A 17,938-nucleotide genomic window follows, 5' to 3' on the forward strand; every position below is an offset into this window, starting at 1 on the left:
GGAAGGTAACCGTCCTGTGTACATTTCAAGGAGGAAAGAAAAAAAAAAAAACTGTTTCCTTTGGAAACTAAACACTGGCTCTGCCAATCCAACTTCACTGAGGTCATTTGAGAACTGAGGAGTTCAAAGGTTCTCTACAGCTTCGATTTACTTTGGCATAAGATTTAACAGAAAAAGAACTAAAGGAGAATTTATATGGCCCAGGCTGTTTTCCAAATCGCAAACTGCTAAAGTTATTTAGAATTTACTTTAACTTGCAATCACATGTAAAGTGGCTCAGATGTAAATGCTTTCCGTGTGGCTTAAGGCAATCTAGGTTTCCTCAAATGCACATGTGCGATTCTAATAGTAAAGATCTGGATTCGAAATCTCAGAGTATTTACTTTGGGTTCCTCATGATTAGAGGCTGCTGTTAACTTTATGCAATGTCGGGTGGGAGTAGAAGAAATAAAACACGCTGCCTTCATTTGGGCATTAAGTTCTCACAGTAGCGCTAAGATAAACAAATCTTGCAGGCTGAGGGAAGGGCATTTACTCCTTTAAATTGAGTATGTAATACAAATCAATGTCTTTTAAGAAGAGATGCCTGAAACTTGATTCTAAGTCTGGATCTACAGGAGGGCACCGATTTATTGTGATGATCAGTATAGCATGTATGGGGGAAGGGCACACTTTCTGCATGGCGCTGCTCTTGCCAAGCAGGATAATCCACTAAGTCACAGAGAGATGCTGCTTGAAGCTGTCTGTGGCCAGGAACAAATTGATATGTGCATTTTTATATAGAACGAAATGGAGGAAATTACCAAATCCTTTATCTCGTAATCAATGGCTGCCTGTAGGTTGTTTTAATTCTCTCCAAGGCAGTGATTTTGTGATTGGCCTGGGTAAGACTGAAAACACCCTAGCTCCAAATTGGAAGTGACTGGAGAGCAACTTCAGGCTGGCTGGGGCCAGAGCAATTAAATGGTAATTGCCTTTTAGATATACTAATGTTGCTAATTATATTAGTGTGCTAAGTGCTGGGAAATGTGAGTAAGAGCTCCAGGCCACTCTGGTGGGGAAAGGGAGCTCGGATTGATTAAGCCTGGCACTGAGCTGGACCCTGTGCATATGTTCTCTCCTCAAATCCTCTCAGTAACTGAAAAGGAATTGCTAGCTTCAGTAGAGCTGAGGAACTTGCCTGCTTGGTTTCAGTCGTGCCTGACTGAATCATGAGTCCCACCAGGGTTACGGGGCTCCACAGAGCAGGGGGTGGGCAGGGCCTTGAGCGGGAATGGGGACAAATACTGGATTCAAAGCTGAAAGAAATGTGGTAGCAGAGAAAGCTGAGAGAATTGGAGAACTAGGCCGTGAAGAAACAGTCTGCTGGAATGAGGACCATGGTGGGGGTCTTTCCTGCTGCATGTAGAAAGAAAGGGCCCAAGATGGGGAAGATTTGTGGGCAGAATCTGGGGGAGCCTCCCCATCAGAACATAGGAGGGGAGGAGCTGCCATTGCCGAGAAGAGTGGCCCCCATGTCTGAGGCTGAAAGGCCTGCAGAAGCAGGAAGTAAAGTGGAGCGGGCAGTACCTGCACAGGACTTTACTCTCTGGGGCAGCCTGTGAGAATGGCCAAGTCTGTCTGCGGGAATCCGAACATGTCCCTAGGAACCTACACACGACACTCCCTAGGCCAGCCTCTGAGAATGGCAAAGTCTGTCTCTAGGAATCCGAAGCTATAAGACCTGGGTTAAATCACGAACAGACTGTGAAAGGTTTGTCAGGTCATATCTGCTCTTAGCCTCAGATTCCTAATAAAGGTTTCCCAGAGACAATGAAAGTCGCTCAGTCATGTCCGACTCTTTGCGACTCCATGGACTATACAGTCCATGGAATTCTCCAGGCCAGAATACTGGAGTGGGTAGCCTGGAGAATCCCATGGATAGAGGAGCCTGGCAGGCTACATACAGTCCATGGGGTTGCAAAGAGCCAGTGAATTGACTTAGTTAGTTAATGAATTCACTTAGTTAGTGAATGACTTTCACTAACACTTACATATTGGCGTTCTCTGGTGGCTCAGCTGGCAAAGAATTTGTTTTCAATGCAGGAGACTTGGGTTCAATCCCTGGGTTGGGAATGGCTACCCACTCCAGTATTCCTGCCTGGAGAATTCCATGGACTCTACAGTCCATGGGGTTGCAAAGAGTCGTACATGACTGAGCGACTTTCACTTTCTTTTAGAGACAATGAAATATATATAGTTCTATGTGTATGTATATAAGTGTGTGTATAAACAAGCATACCCATATGTTTGTATGCATATGAGGTGTGTGTATGGTGTGTGTAATAAGGTTAGCATAGGTCAAATGAAATCATGAACCCAGTCTGAAGGCTACAAAGTCTGGTATAACTGCCAGCTTTTGTGAGTACTTATTTCCTAAAATCGTAAGACAGTCATAGAGGTGCTTTTGTTTGTAAGTGGAAGGTGCTACATGGCTCTTTGCCAAAGGCTGGAATTCCAAATGCACTGTCTCTGCAGCCTAAGCTCAGTTCCTTGGCAGGCAGTTGTGGAAAACTCCCCCCAACCTCTCCCAGCTTGACTCCAGCCCTAAGTCCCTTGGTCTATATCTCTACTCTATTGTCTAAGGATTAAACCCATCAGTCTTGTCTTTTTGCACCTGACCACACACATCCTCAAGTCTCACCAACCCGACAAATATAACCCATCCCAGGGACTTTCCTAGTGGTCCAGTGGCTAAGACGCTGTGGTCCCAATGCAAGGGACCCAGGTTCAATCCCTGGTCGGGGAACTAGATCCCATATACTGCAACTAAGAGTTCACAACTGCAACTAAGATGGAAGATGCCCCATGCCGCAACTAAGACCCCGAGCAGCCAAATAAATAATAATCAAAAAACCCCATCCCAGCTTTGGATTCCATCCCATCTCTTCTCTCCTTTCATCTGAACATCTCAAGAGGGGCATCTGCATTCATGTCTCTTTTTACTTCTTAACTCACCACAACTTTCTACTTCTTCTAAGGTCAGCTTCTACTAATAAATTCAGTAACACCTGGACTTGTCTGATATTCTTCCTCCTTTTCCTTTAAGGGTCTAATAAAAAATTAGGTCAAAGGTCTTGGTCCGCTATTGCTATACACAAAAAACTAATACAACATTGTGAATCAACTATACTTCAATTAAAAAAAAAAGTCTCACAACTATGTCAAATATCTGAACAAGAAGAAGCTGAACACAGATGCTTATTTTTTTAGATGAATTAAAAGTGGTGGGTTGCTCTAGGACATTTTTCAGCTTCAAATCATCTAAAATCAATCAAGAGACGCACTACAAGTCGTCACCAGTTTCTAGCACCATCCTAGGAGCTATGGCAAATAGGGATTATGTTTTCTTTCTTCCTTTTCCCCTTTGTACTTAAGTCATGTTGGATCCTCAGTTTAAACACTCAGGCTTACTTCTAGTTCCACATTTTTTTCCCTTTTCCTGGGCCTGACTCTTCCAGGTGAGGTAAAGGGAGCAAATTTCAACCATCGGGCCCTGGTCAGTCTCAGCCTCCTCCCACAGAGTCTCCCAGGGAAGGAACTCTGTCACTTGCACACCACATCCTTTCTGGGAAGCAATGACAGCGGGTAGAACAGGCTACACAGCATGGATATGTGACTTCCTGAACTGTTGGCAGTAAGTGCAACAAAGTTAGGGAGACAAACAAGAGAAGCCATGGTACCTAGAAATTCAATGTTTCAAACATAGCTTCTTTTCCTCTCAACCATATAGTTCATCTGTGACTCAAATATCAAACTTTCCAAACTCCATCCTCCAAGGTGAAGATAGTTGGAGCACAAGTTGCTACATTATTCAACTCATGTGCATGCCTTTGTTATCATTATATCATTATGGCGGGGGTGGGGTGGGGTGGGTGGGAGCACTTCCAAGGCTTCTGAGCATGGTTCTTGCTCAGTTTAGCCTCAGTTGGACTGCTGCTTCACTCGTCAAGCTCCAATTGAGTCCTTGGCTCGCTCCCTTATTACCTAGTCACATGTCGACATTCTCCAGTTTCCTCCTCTCCAATTTAAGCTGATTCTGCACTTGGTAACCAGTACACGTTCCTATGAGTTCTCTGACTTCACACATTCCATTTCTACTGATAAGCCTTAAAATTTCCCTGCTCGAACTCACTTCAGTTCTCTTTAGTCAGCAGTTCCCTGCACATCTTTGAGCTTCACAGAGGACAAACCTGGCTCTCCACCATCTGCTCCATTCCTGGGGTCAAAAAATACCCCGATTTCTGAATTTCCAAAATATCCCCTGTGGTGATTTATAGTGGTAATCCTTGTACCTCAGAGGACAATGACATTTATATTCACCTCACACTCTTGACAGATCTCTACTCCATCATCCAACGATCACAGGCATGTAAGTGATAGAGACTCGAATCCTCATCTGTAAATAGGAATTTGACCTCTGAGGGTTTAAAAAAAATTTTTTTTAATTGAGGTATTGTTGACATACAATGTTGTGTCAGTTTCAGATATACAGGGCCTCCCTGGTGGCTCAGATGGTAAAGAATCTGCCTGCAATGCAGGACACCCAGGTTCGATCCCTGGGTTGGGAAGATCCCCTGGAGAAGGAAATGGCAACCCACCCCAGTATTCTGGCCTTGAGAATCCCAAGGACAGAAGGGCCTAGTCCATGGGGTTGCAAAGAATCAGACACGACTGAGTGACTAACACACACCTAGCCCATATACAGCAAAGTGATTCAGTTAGATATATATACAAGTATCTGAATATATATACCTTTTTCAGATTCTTTTCCATTATAGGTTATTACAAGATATTGAATATAGTTCCCTATGCTATACAGTAAGTCCTTATTGTTTATCTGTTTTGTATATAGTAGTTCAACTCTTTGTGACCCCATGGACTGTAGCCTACCACGCTCCTCTGTCCATGGGATTTTCCAGGCCAGAGTACTGGAGTGGGTTGCCGTTTCCTTCTCCAGAGGATCTTCCCGACCCAGGGATCAAACCTAGGTCTCCTGCATTGTAGGCAGACGCTTTACCATCTGAGCCACCAGGGAACCTGTAGATAGTAGTGTATATATGTTAATCCTAAATTCCTCATTTATCCTTTGCCCTTTCCCCTTTGGTATCTGTAAGTTTGCTTTTGAAATCTGTGAGTCTATTTCTGGTTTATAAATACGTTCATCTGTATCATTTTAAACATATTCCACATATAAATGATACCATATGATATCTGTCTTTCTCTGCCTGACTTACTCATCTTAGTATGATAATCTCTAGGTCTATCCATGTTGCTGCAAATCGCATTATTTCATTCTTTTTATGGCTGAGTAATAGTCCTATGTACCACATCTTCTTTATCCACTCATCTATTCATGGACATTTAGGTTACTTACATGTCTTGGCTATTGTAAACAATGCTGCTCTGAACACTAGGGTGCATGTATCTTTCACATTAGAGGTTTATCCGGATATATTCCCAGGAGTGAGATTGCTGGATCATATGGTAACTCTGAGGGTTTTGTAAAGAGTTAATGAGATCACAGAGGCAAGGTCCTCAGAACAGTGCTCAACAGAAATTAGTTGTTATTGCTTTTATTATTATTTTTACTACAGATCTACTACAATATCCCCAGTGATAATAAAAAAAAATTACTCAATGTATCAAGGTCAGTGATGATTATGAGATCAGGATTCTGCAGCTGGAATTGAAAACATTCACACATGTTACCCTCCATTTTCCATTGTTCCCAAACTGTATCCATCCTTCAGTGCTGGAAAATTACAAGGGTCACCCTTTCAAAATCATTACCAGCCAGTTTTATAGAAGATTAGAAGTTGACTGTGCTGACATAGGGCTGAGGAAACATGAAAGATCTTTCTCTCTTCTATGTCTGGTCTGTCATTTGAAACTGATTATGTGGAAGTAGATCAAATGATACTGATGGAAAAGCTGATCTGGAAAACCCAGGGGACTGCATGAGCAAACATGCTGAACAAGATCATGTGGAGGCCTTAAGGTCAGTGAGAGAGCTCTTCATCAAGGGATGACAATAACTCCACTCAAGGAAGCCTGCTTATCCAACTTCCCACAGTTTCCAGGTTACAGAGGGATAGAAAAGTCATCATAATATGAAAATATTCATGAATGGGCTGCTTTAGCCACTCTGCCCTCAACATCCCACTCTGCTTACAAGCAGCATCTCTCTATATCCATTAATCAACATCTGTGGAAACCAGTCCCACACGGGCTGTGGGATGTTTCCAACCCTCCTTCAATGCAACACGAATACAATGCAAGTGGACTGGAAGCAAAACTGCAAAGCTTGCAAAAGATCAGGATCCATGAAGTCTGAAATTGTGTTGAGTAACTGCTTAAAATACACATCAGATCACTGGAAAACGTTAGAGGGGTTAATAATTCCAGAAACACATCAACAAGGATGATGGTGTAACAGATGTTTCACAAGAGAATGATTTGATGAGTAAAAGGTAAAGATAAGGCTTTGGATAACTTGATGAAGCACAAGGACTTTTTCTTTTGTTTGCAAAAATGACCATCATTATGTACTACAAAGACGAACACAAAATAAAGGATGTCATGTAACATAAATGTATAATTTTGTTGAAAGAATTAACAGGCAATTCATTCTAAAGATCTAACCTAGGTCTCATTAAATACAGACTGAGGCATAGATGGACTTATTTCCATAATTTCTATTTAATTTTTCAAGAGAGATTCGAATGATGTGAATTTTGTTTGTGTATTTTACTATTTACTATGAAAACATGTTCAAGTTTTTAGTGACTTCACTTTTTAAGCGGGCTTTTATTCCTCTCCTGATTATTCTCAGATAATAAGGGCCTCTGGTACACATAATCATACTTTTTTTTTCATGAGAATACTTGGAGACATTACAAAATAAAACTTAAGTGCTAAGTGAAAGGGATCCAAAATGCCATTTCTCTTCTTCAAGTAGAGTTCCAGCTAACGAATTTCATGAAGCTAAAGAGACAGTACTGTTTTTGAGCAGCTTCCACGTGCCAGGCAGTTCACATGCCTAACTTGTAAAACTTACAACCACCCTGCAAAGTAGTTATAACCATCCCCGTTTCAGAGACAGGAAAACTGAGACATGGGGGTAAGTGCCAATTATTAGTTTACAAAGCAGGTCCTTGTTGGAAAAAGGATTACAATCTACAGTGAATAATATTCCTAAGGCCCTGAGGAGATTGTGTTCCGGCCTTGAGGCCGGAATGCTGGAGTTGGTGGGAACCAGTAGTTTTCAGCTCACTCTCTAATATAACCCTATTCATTACCAATCTTCATGAGAAAGACACTTGCAATGTTAATTTCTGGGACTGGCTGAACAACTAGCCTGATGAGAAGACAGAAGGTCCAGAGCTCCAAGAGGCTCCAGGAATTCTGTTCAACTGGTGCTGCTATAGACAGCTGAAGCACTTCCAGGCATTTGCTTGTTGTGGGATACTCTTTGGAAGGGGAAGGCTGGCTATGTTACTAAATATTTAGGTCTCAAGCAGCCAAAAGCAATTTGACATCAAATGTTAAAATTCAAAAAGCATGGTGGGAAAGTGTTTACAGGTGCTCCCTGGAACAATGTTTTCCCACTTCTGCATGAAAGAGCCCAGCCACAAGTACAAAAAAATCAACTCTGACTGCATAAAGAGGTGCTTAAAATCCAGCAGGTTCTCCAAGTTGCAGCATGTCCTTACCCAAGAATCCCATGAGCACAGATCCTCCACTTAAGAAGCTGAAGGCACCATTATGTGTGGCTACAAATAACAGCAACACATGCTAGAGACCCAGCTCTTTATCTCTAAAACTACAGATTCATGGGCTGATGAGCACTTGGCTTTTAAAGACATATTCTGCTCTACCTTTTTCCAAAAAAAAAAAAAATTAAATTAATATGGCTTTCCTCTAATAGCTATTGTACTTCTCTCATAAGATCTTATTAAATAAAGGTATTCACTGATTCAGTAAGCTTTGTGAAGAAAGGCATAGAGAATCTGCAAAGTGTATTTGTTCTGTTTAAGATTTAAATATCTCATGTTGTCACTCAGGGCAAAAGAATATTCAATGTGAAACTACTCAGAAATTTAAATGCTATGACATTATTTTGATAATTCAAATCTAACTAAAGTCTAGGCTTCAGAGCATAGTTTAGTAAATTATTCTGGGCTTAAATGATAGATTTCTCTGTCTTAAAACAAAAATGACAAAGTACTGTTTTTGAAACCATTCTTATTTTTATATCAACTATATGGCATCATTTCCTATCTAGACAATTGTATATTAAAAACTTTAAAAAACACTTTAGAAAGTGTATTTAAAGGTTTCAGATAATTTTTAAAACATTAAGTTAGAAGAAAATCTTAAAAAGCAAAGAATCAGACTTATTTTTAATAGATGTGATTTGTTACAAGGAAGACACAAATTCTTAGCTCTGGATCACCTTACGTCTTATTACATACATCCAGAAGTTTCTCTGAGTTCAAAAGTTCATAGCAACAATTTATAAGGGTCTTAGCTCTGAAGCAAGCCAGGAGGAAAGTGCTGCTTTTAATCAACACTCAGCTACAATCCTTACGCTAAACATCTCACCAATTGGTGTGATGCAGAGTTCTTACATTGCCAAGACACCTCTCAGAAGTATGGTTTCCACAAGGTAAGTTCAGAAAAGTTACACAAATAACCTGCAGGTACACGCATTCCATATTTCTAACTTTTGAGAACTGTAGCCTGAGAGAAAAAAACATTGTGCATACATCCTAGAGATAAAGGAAGGAAAATGGTTTATTATACTAGACAGAGACCAGGAAAAATGTGCTTTTCTCCTGGAAGTCTGATAATGTCTCTCTTTGTAGGCTGGAGTCCCCAAAGTGAGACTCTAAGAAGAGACAAAAGGTGGCAAACACAGGGGAATTTGAAGGGACTCCATTGCATATAAGGCTTCCCTTATATATAAAAAAGAAATTTTGTAAGCCTGAAATTTAAGCCTGTTTTGGGATACAGAAGGCCTGGAGACAAATACTAAAGTGATAAAGATATCCCTTCCTGAAAGATACAAGGCTCTTTTTTCCCTCCTTCTTCCCTCCCTCTCTCCCTCCCTACCTCCCTTCCTCCTTCTCTCTCCCTTCTTCTCTTCTTCCTTCCTGCCACACATTTATCGAGCATCATGTGTCAGACACAGCCACTGAGCATTCAGCAGTGAATAAGCAAGACAGGCTCACTGTCCTAAGAAAACTCATTTGTTAAAATATAGTTCCCTGTGTTATACAGTAGGTTCTTTTGTTTATCTATTTTATATATAGTACTATATATCTGTTAATCTCAAACTCCTAATTTATCCCTCCTCTGTCCACTTCCTTTGGAAACCAAAAGTTTGTTTTCTATGTCTGAGTCTCTTTCATAAATAAGTTCTTTTGTATCATTTTTTTAGATAGCACATACAGGTGATATCATATGATACTTGTTTTCCTCTGTCTGACTTCACTCAGTAATGATAACTCTAGGTCCATCCATGTTGCTGCAAATGGTATTATTTTATTCCTTTTTTATGGTTGAGTAGTATTTCATTGTGTATACATATAGATAATGGGAATGCTCTAAAGGTACATTGTCTGATGAGGTAGCCACGAGCAGCTAGTATCCACTGAGCACCTGTAAGATGGCCATGGCAACTGAAGAACTCAGTTTTAGACTTTATTTCATTTTAATCTGTTATGTTTAAATTTAAATAACCACATGTGACTAATGGCTACCAAACTGGACAGCACAATTCCAATGGATTAATCAGACAATAAACAAACAAGTATATGAAGTATTTTCAGGTTTGGGTAAGAGTAACAAAGAAAAAAAGCAGGCTGAGGATGACTGGGGGAGAGGTTGGACTTTTTAAATTATGGTGGATCAAGAAAGGGCTTTTTCTTAACAAAAGACATCAAGGCACACAACATGTAGGGGAAGAGGATTCTAAGTAGAGGGAACGGCAAGTGCAAAAGATCTCCAGTGAGAGGGAATGCAACAGAAGGAAAGAGCGGGAAGGCTAATGTGGAGAAGAATAGGTGCAAGCAAGTTTATGGAGACCAAGTTTGAGAAGCAGGTGGAGGGGTGGGGGTTTCATGGCTTTATGGCCATGGAAAGGAGTTTGAAGTTTACTCTGATGGTAGAGGGAAGCCAGTGAATGGTTCCGACCAGAGAGAGTATCACGAGCTGATTTACATTTAATGAGATCAGACAAGCAGCTGATTAGAGGCCAAACTGCAAGAATGGAAGAGTAGAAACAGCACTCAGGAGGGAACCCAGAGTCAGGCCTGATGCTGCAGTGGCTTGGCTAAGACCACACCAGGGCCAGACTCTAGCGTACTCAGGGGGTGGGGCCAACCGGCCTTGGTGATGCATGATTGGTGGTGAGAGTGCATGTATGTGAGAGAAAGGAAAGCAAGAAATCAAGGAGGTTGATTTGAAAGGGAACTGTAGAGCTAATCCCCGTATCACCAGCCACTAGGGATGGAGTGCCATTTGAACTGTCGAACAGTGTGAGAAAAAAATGGTGCTCAAACTTCCAGAAGCAGTCAAACCATAAAAGCCCTTATCAACATGTCGGGAAGCCTGTGTATGTGTGTGTGTGTGTGTGTGTGTGTGTGTGTGTATAAAATTGTAAGTAAAATGTGCCCAATTATTTCAATCCAGTCAGAAAGAACTTTAGGCATATAAACTGTGTAATGACCTTTTAAAAAAAAGCCAACTCTTACAACATCTATTGTTGCCAAAATACATTTTGGCACAGTATTAAACACAATCTACATATATTTATACATGTGTAAATGCCACCCACCTTCAGAACCAGTTATTCTAAACCATAATGATATGCTATCCAGTAGGAGAGTTGGGGTTCAGACCACTTCAACCTCTCATTACTGTATTGTTTTCAAGTGTTTAACCCTGGAATTGATAACATATTTTCCCTGACATGTCTGTTGGTGTGTTACGCACAGAAAAAGCCCTAGAGGGGCCTCACAGATACAGTGGTATCATTGTATATAGGCATTAACTTAAATTCAGCTCTATAGTGAGAGGGAGGAAGAAAGGAAGGCAATTGGCATACCATGAGAAATTCTACTCCCCATTCTCCTCAACGAGTCTGGGCCTGAAAATGAACATGAGACTCAAGATAGGAAACTGGCTGTTCCAACCATTGGTTTGGTTCCATTTCATGCTGTGGGAATCCCACCATGTCAGGCAGGATCTAGTGTTACTTTTCCCTATAATGTGGCCCTACATCATCTGATGTGCAAAGACAAACCACTGTTTCCAATGTTGGAGGAAAAACTGACAGCACTGGGCTTATGGGAAGGTGGATTTTAAGGGCAATTTAACAGGCATTCAGGGGTTATTGTGACTAGACATATTTTCTGCCTCACGCACCAAGTTTATAACCTAATCACTTTATAGAATAGGACTTCACTCTATACCAGGGGGTCTCCAGTGTCCAGGATCTAATGCTTGATGATCTGAGGTGAAGCTGATGTAATTATAATAGAAATAAAGTGCATAATAAATGTAATGCATTTGAACCACCTCCCCTCACCCCACCCCTGGCCCTCGAGCCATGGGAAAACTGTCTTCCACAAAACTGGTCCCTGTTGCCAAAAAGGTTGGGGACCACTGCTCTATACCATTACGTATTGGCACAAAGTTGCTTCAACTTTACTCAGAAGGAAAATCATGAAGGATCTTACACGGCTATCTCTCAGTTTGAAAGGACTTGAAAATCAAGCTTTCTTGAGATTTTTTTTTTAGGGGAGGCCATCCTACAGATGAGAAACATTAACACAAACAAAAGAGAATGTACAAATTTTGAGGGGTCTTACCTAATAAATTTATGGCCTCTGAAACACGATTTTAAATCTGAGTTGAATCTGTTGTGTGTTTATATAACCTGTGGAGAAGGAACAGAAAAGTCTTTGCATGGAATTTGCTTACCACTCTAGAAATGTCTATGGTATGAGGTTAAACTCTTGAACAAAGAATGCATGTACCTTCCTCACACACTAACTTTTATTCTACTAAAGAGTAGTATGATCTCAAAGCCTAAACATTCCTTTGGAACATAAAACCAGAATTTGTATCCTGGCACTTGCAAATTTGGGAATGTGCCTAGAAAAACAAACATGTTTTCTTTAATTAGCCTTAACAGAAAAGAAATACAACTGGAAATTAATATTGTTGGTTTTAAAATGCAATAGAAAATAGAAAACATGGTTCATAAACTCCAAAGAAACCTGAGTTTGTCCTATGCTTTACTCTGAAAAAAGAGTATAAAAATAAATAAAAGGCCAGTTGATCTGCTTTAAAAGGGATGTTTCATTTACTGTTTTTGATTAGTTTGTGTTTTTGCTCATGTTTAAACTCCTACTAGGCTGATCATTGAAAATATCATATAACCCTAGTCACATAATATTAACATGATTACTTCACTATATATTTGCTCCAAGACAATCAACTCAGTCAGGGCAACTTTGCTTTCAATTGCCTTTGCTGAAAAGCTGCATAAACATCCAAGACCAGTTAATTCTTTCCATGGGCTTTAAGCCTCATTGACATGCAGATGAGAGCCTGATCAAATGACAAGCCTGGGAGCCAAGTGCTGTGAATGAGTTTACCCACACAGACATGATGGGGACTCAAGTCTATGGGCCAAGAGGAGGATGCAGCAAGAATTCTCTCTGCTCCCTATCACAGCCTCTCTGGAAGACCAGGGTCTCTTGCAAAAAATATTAAACACAATTCTCAGAACATTCTTCCTTGAACACAATGAAACATGCAACAAGTAGGAAAAAAAAGGAAATTCTAGCCTGTGCCTTAACAAAATGAAATGCCCAGCTTTCTGAAAGAGAAAGGTGAATGTGAACCAAGGAAGGCAAACTCAAATGTCTACTAGGCAGGGTGGGTCATGTAAATGAGTCAGCTAGAAAACCTGACTTCTAAGTCAGAAAGAGAAAAACAAATATTGTATATTAACGTCTACATGTGGAATCCGGAAAAAAAATGGTATAGATGATCTTATTTACAAAGCAGAAATAGAGACACAGACATAGAAAACAAACCTATGAATACCAAGGGGGAAAGGAGGGTGGAGGGGATGAACTGGGAGATTGGGGTTGACATATATACATTATGATGTATAAAAGTGAGTGAGTGAAAGTCTCTCAGTTGTGTCTGACTCTTTGCAACTCCATGAACTATACAGTGCATGGAATTCTCCAGGCCAGAATACTGGAGTGGGTAGCCTTTCCCTTCTCCAGGGGATCTTCGCAACCCAGGGATCGAACTCAGGTCTCCTGCATTGCAGGCAGATTCTTTACCAGCTGAGCCACAAGGGAAGCCCATTATGTATAAAATATGTATAAAAAAGATAACTAATGAGAACATACTATGCAGAACAGGGAACTCTACTCAATGCTTTGTGGTGACCTAAATGGGAAGGAAATCCAAAAAAGAGGGGAGATATATGTATCCATACCTATAGCTGATTTACTTTTCTGTACAACAGAAACTAAAACAATGTTGTAAAGCAACTGTACTCCAATAAAAATGTAAAATAAATGAATAAAGACAATCATCAGTTGTTTTGAAAAAATAAAAAAATAAAGCAACTCCAAAAGGGCAGGATCTGGCATGGTCACTCTGGTTTTCAACTATATACAGGCATCCTGCCCCATAGCTAGGACACAGTACATGCTCAATATGCATGCGTTATTAAATACATTAATAAATGCTGTCATCAAGTAGCTGTGTAATTTGTCTCTAGGGGAACCCTTCTTTTCTTTGCTCCAAAACATGGTGCTTGGGTTATACCAGTGGTTTTCACACTGGCTCAGCCTCTCCCCATCCCCATCTTGGGCACTCCTCCTATTCCTGCTTTAACTCAGCAGCTGTTTCTTCCCCTCAATTATCTTATAACTGCTATCATTATTTCAAGCTTTTGGTTAAAAAACACACAAATCATAATTGTACAGTTTAACGAATTTTCACGAACTGAGTCCATCTCCCTCTTGTCCCATCTCAGTCACAGTCCCTCCCCTATCCTAACTGACAACTATCCTGAGTTCTAGCACAACAGACTGGTTGGCCTTGCTAACTTTACATAAATGGAATCACAAAGTATATACTCTTGTACCTGCTGTCTTCTGCTCAACACATTGTTGTTTGGAATACTCATCCATAATAGTGTGTATAATTGTTCATTCCTTCCAGCTCTAATTCTAATGATGCTAACTACTAAAGCAATACACAAGAAACATACTTTTGAAAACAGCCAAGGCAATATAATTGATCTCAGTAATAAACAGAAGCATAGCAGATACAGCCTAGGCAATATCATCTTAGTCTAAATGTGTATTAAAGGATTTCCCATGTTGATGGGGTTCTGCATCCACTGGCGATAAGTAACTGGAAACTGGTGGTGATTCCAGACCTGTTCTAGACAAACTTTCCAGAGTCCACAGATATATTAACTGTTCATTTAGAGCCATGGTGTATCAACTCTGGTTAACTATATATTTATCTGTAAAGCAAGGTATAAAGTGAGTAGCCTGCAACTCAAATGCATGAAGACAATAAAAATAAATATTTGTTTAAAAATCGACTCATATCTTCTTTTCAAGGAACCCAAAGTTGTTTTATGTTGTCATTTGTTCACAATGATTTTTTTCTTGGCTTGTAACTGTGAGGAATAAAAAGACTGATTCTCTTTACAAGGTTCACGGTGAGCGAGAAAAAGTTCTGGAGGCCTGGAGGAACAGGCAGAACATAGAGGATATAAAGGGCAGTGAAACTACTCTCTATGATACTGGAAAGGCAGATACAGGCCCTTATATACTTGTACAAATCCGTCACCTGTAGAACACTGAGAACAAACCAAGGTACACTACGAATTCTGGGTGATAATACTATGCAAATATAGGGTCATCAGTTTTAACAAACGTACCACTCTGGTGAGGAATGTTGATAATGGGGGAGGCTGTGCAAGTGGGTACAGGGGCAGGAGGTCTACAGGAAATCTATCTTCTTCTCAATTTTGCTGTGAATTAAAAATTGCTCCACAAATAAAGGCTGTTGAAAATATTATGAAAGTGGGAGAACTGACAAGTATCCAGGAACTTCCCATAAAGCAATTTCTGAAATTTTATACTAATATTTATATTAATAACAATTTATACAGTTGTATCATAGGGAAGGCTGAGAGTCTATTTTTATTAGACAACTCTTCCTATGCTGCTGCTGCTGCTAAGTCGCTTCAGTCGTGTCCAACTCTGTGCGACCCCATAGACGGCAGCCCACCAGGCTCCGCCGTCCCTGGGATTCTCCAGGCAAGAACACTGGAGTGGGTTGCCATTTCCTTCTCCAATGCATGAAAGTGAAAAGTGAAAGTGAAGTCACTCAGTCGTGTCCCACCCTTAGCGACCCCGTGAACTGCAGCCTACCAGGCTCCTCCGTTCATGGGATTTTCCAGGCATGAGTACTGGAGTGGGGTGCCATTACTCGTCCTATAAACTTTCACAATAGTAACATTTCAAGCAAAACTGTTTCTAGCACTTCTCTTTTTATAAGATGAAAGTATACATCTCTGTGATATTTCCAGTATCTGTGAAATCTCAAAAACTGTTTTAGGTGTAAAAGATATCCTGGTGATTTGTTATTTCACTTTTCTGCATTTAGGTTCTGAATTTGGGAAAGCAAAATTCCAAAGTTTTCAGAGAAAATGTAGACACTTCATTGAGCTAGGATCAGAGATGAATTTCAAGCAATATTTGGTAACAAGAAAACATTGAAAAATAAGCAGAAATGACACAAAAAAACTAAAAAGAAACTTAAGTTCTTTCATAAGTGAGAAATTTTTGCCTTATTTTCTTAAATAATCAAAGATACAGTAAGGTCAAAATAAAGCACTTCCTTAAAAAGATTTGCTATCTAAGAAAACAAAAATAAAGTAAATAAAAATCTTTGATTTTGTACATAAGAGTGCTAATTAATAAACCAAAGAAACAGGCCATTAAATTGAGCACACTTTTTAAAATGTTAACAATTCTCATTCCCTGTTTTCAGACTCAGGTAATATAAGCCAGGGCAAATAATATTTACTTTCCAAGTTTGGTCCTTCATTAGAATAGGACTCAGGAGGTCTGTGAGGTCAAATCTTATCCCCAAATTAAAGTATATGGCCTTTATATTAATATGCAATGCATTAATATCAAATCAATAAATACAAAAGTATATGAAGTTTTAAAAAGGTTAAAAAACATTTTTTAAAAACCTCCAAGAACCTTTTCTGTAGTGAGGAACTATTTTCTAATCCTTATATAGAACCATGAAGAAAGGTTTCTAATGTTTATGATACCACAAAATCTGGAAAATCAGAAAAAAAACCCACTATAATGCCATATTTACAACTGTCCTTCAGTAAGAGAAGAAGAAAGCTCAGTAATCAGAGAAGATAACTTAACAGAAACTTGGACTTTAATCCTATTAATGAGGGTCCAATGGAAACTCCAATAATTTAAAAGAAAGCAATTTTATCTATGGATTTTTTAAAGAGACATCTTAGTAAAAAAAAAAAAAAAAAAGTTTAAAAACATTCCTGGAAATTTTGCAAAGACCCCTGAGCCTTTAATGCAAGCAGTGGTGTAATCTTCGATGACAAGGTAGAATTGGTTACACAAGGAACTCATTTTTCTGGGAGGCAATGGATAAAATCCAGTAAGAGGTGCAAAGGCATAAAAGTAATTAATGACTTTCACAGAAATTATTACATGTACCAACTTAATACATTTGTGAAAACATCATAAAGAAACGCTCAACATCCAAGATTTTCAAGACTGCACTTTGCCCATCTGTCATAAGCCTGGTTGCTTCCAACACAGCCATTAGATGAATCAGACAGGCCTGCCTCCTAGAGGGTAACGGTGGGTGAGATCATAGTATCTTGCTTTTGGGGAAACAACAGGTCATCGTTACTGACAAATCCTTTCTTTTGAGGAAGGGCATCATCTGGTTTTCTGCTTTAAAGCCCACGTATTGCATACAAACTCTTCTAGTTTAGGACAGGCTTGGCCAAATTTGCTAAGCAGCCAGCCTTCCTCAATGAGGTCAATACAAACATCCCAGTTAGAGGGCTGGGTCCAAACACAGAGGTGCTGCATGCTGCTGATTAGTACCCTCTGTCCAGGCCTGTTTAGGTCCTAATGACATCAAACACAAAACAAAAAAAAACTATTTACTGACCATGCCAAGTACACAACCACTACAGACGAAATAATGTCTTTAATCAGTCCACATTTTTAATTTTCCTCTGGAGTCAAAAAGCACATCTATTAATGGGGGGAAAGACGTAAAATGAGAAGAGAAGACACCACAAAACTTACGGTAAAAAAAAAAAAGCATGAAAAAGGATAACACTTTCATATCCAAAAGAACACCGAAGTGTATATGCTGAATCAATAGAAAATGTTAGAGGTAAAATAAGATCTGGGTTATAGTAACTGATGCCCTAGATACAGAGTTAATGTTTCTAGCAAAGATCTTCAGGATCAAAGAAAGTAAACAGCACTCAACACTACTAGCAAGAATAAATACTAAATGTTATTACATGGTCTTTGGTGTTCTGGCTTCAGTTAAGCCTCAAGAAATCCCTCAGTGCCACCCCAATCTCTTGTGAACACTGTTATCTCATCTTCCTTCTTTTCATCTCACCTTCTTATCTGGGACCCACCTTTTTGTTTGGCTTTGCCAGGAAGCACCCTGACTCTGGTTTGGACATCCATCTCGTGACCACCCCATCATACACTTTCCATGATCCCTGGGCTTTGTTGCATACATAAGCACAAAAAAA

At 39.7% G+C, this 17,938-nt stretch overlaps 1 protein-coding gene across 6 annotated transcripts in view; it reads right to left on the reverse strand.

Moving 5' to 3' along the window:
• The window catches only part of SNCAIP (synuclein alpha interacting protein), a 164,221-nt gene that overhangs the window by 102,726 nt on the left and 43,557 nt on the right, over positions 1-17,938 (reverse strand). Inside the window, exon 3 of one of the 6 annotated variants that reach the window (XM_070793260.1) lies at positions 11,919-11,986. The exons of 4 other annotated variants lie outside the window; for them this stretch is intronic. The gene's annotated coding sequence lies outside the window, so the exon portion shown is untranslated. Of the gene's footprint in view, positions 1-11,918; positions 15,973-17,938 lie in introns of those variants that run through there. One more of the 6 variants, XM_070793261.1, reaches the window with a different exon arrangement.

The sequence above is a fragment of the Bos indicus genome, chromosome 7, assembly GCF_029378745.1.
Source record: "Bos indicus isolate NIAB-ARS_2022 breed Sahiwal x Tharparkar chromosome 7, NIAB-ARS_B.indTharparkar_mat_pri_1.0, whole genome shotgun sequence".
NCBI classification, from domain to species: Eukaryota; Metazoa; Chordata; class Mammalia; order Artiodactyla; family Bovidae; genus Bos; species Bos indicus.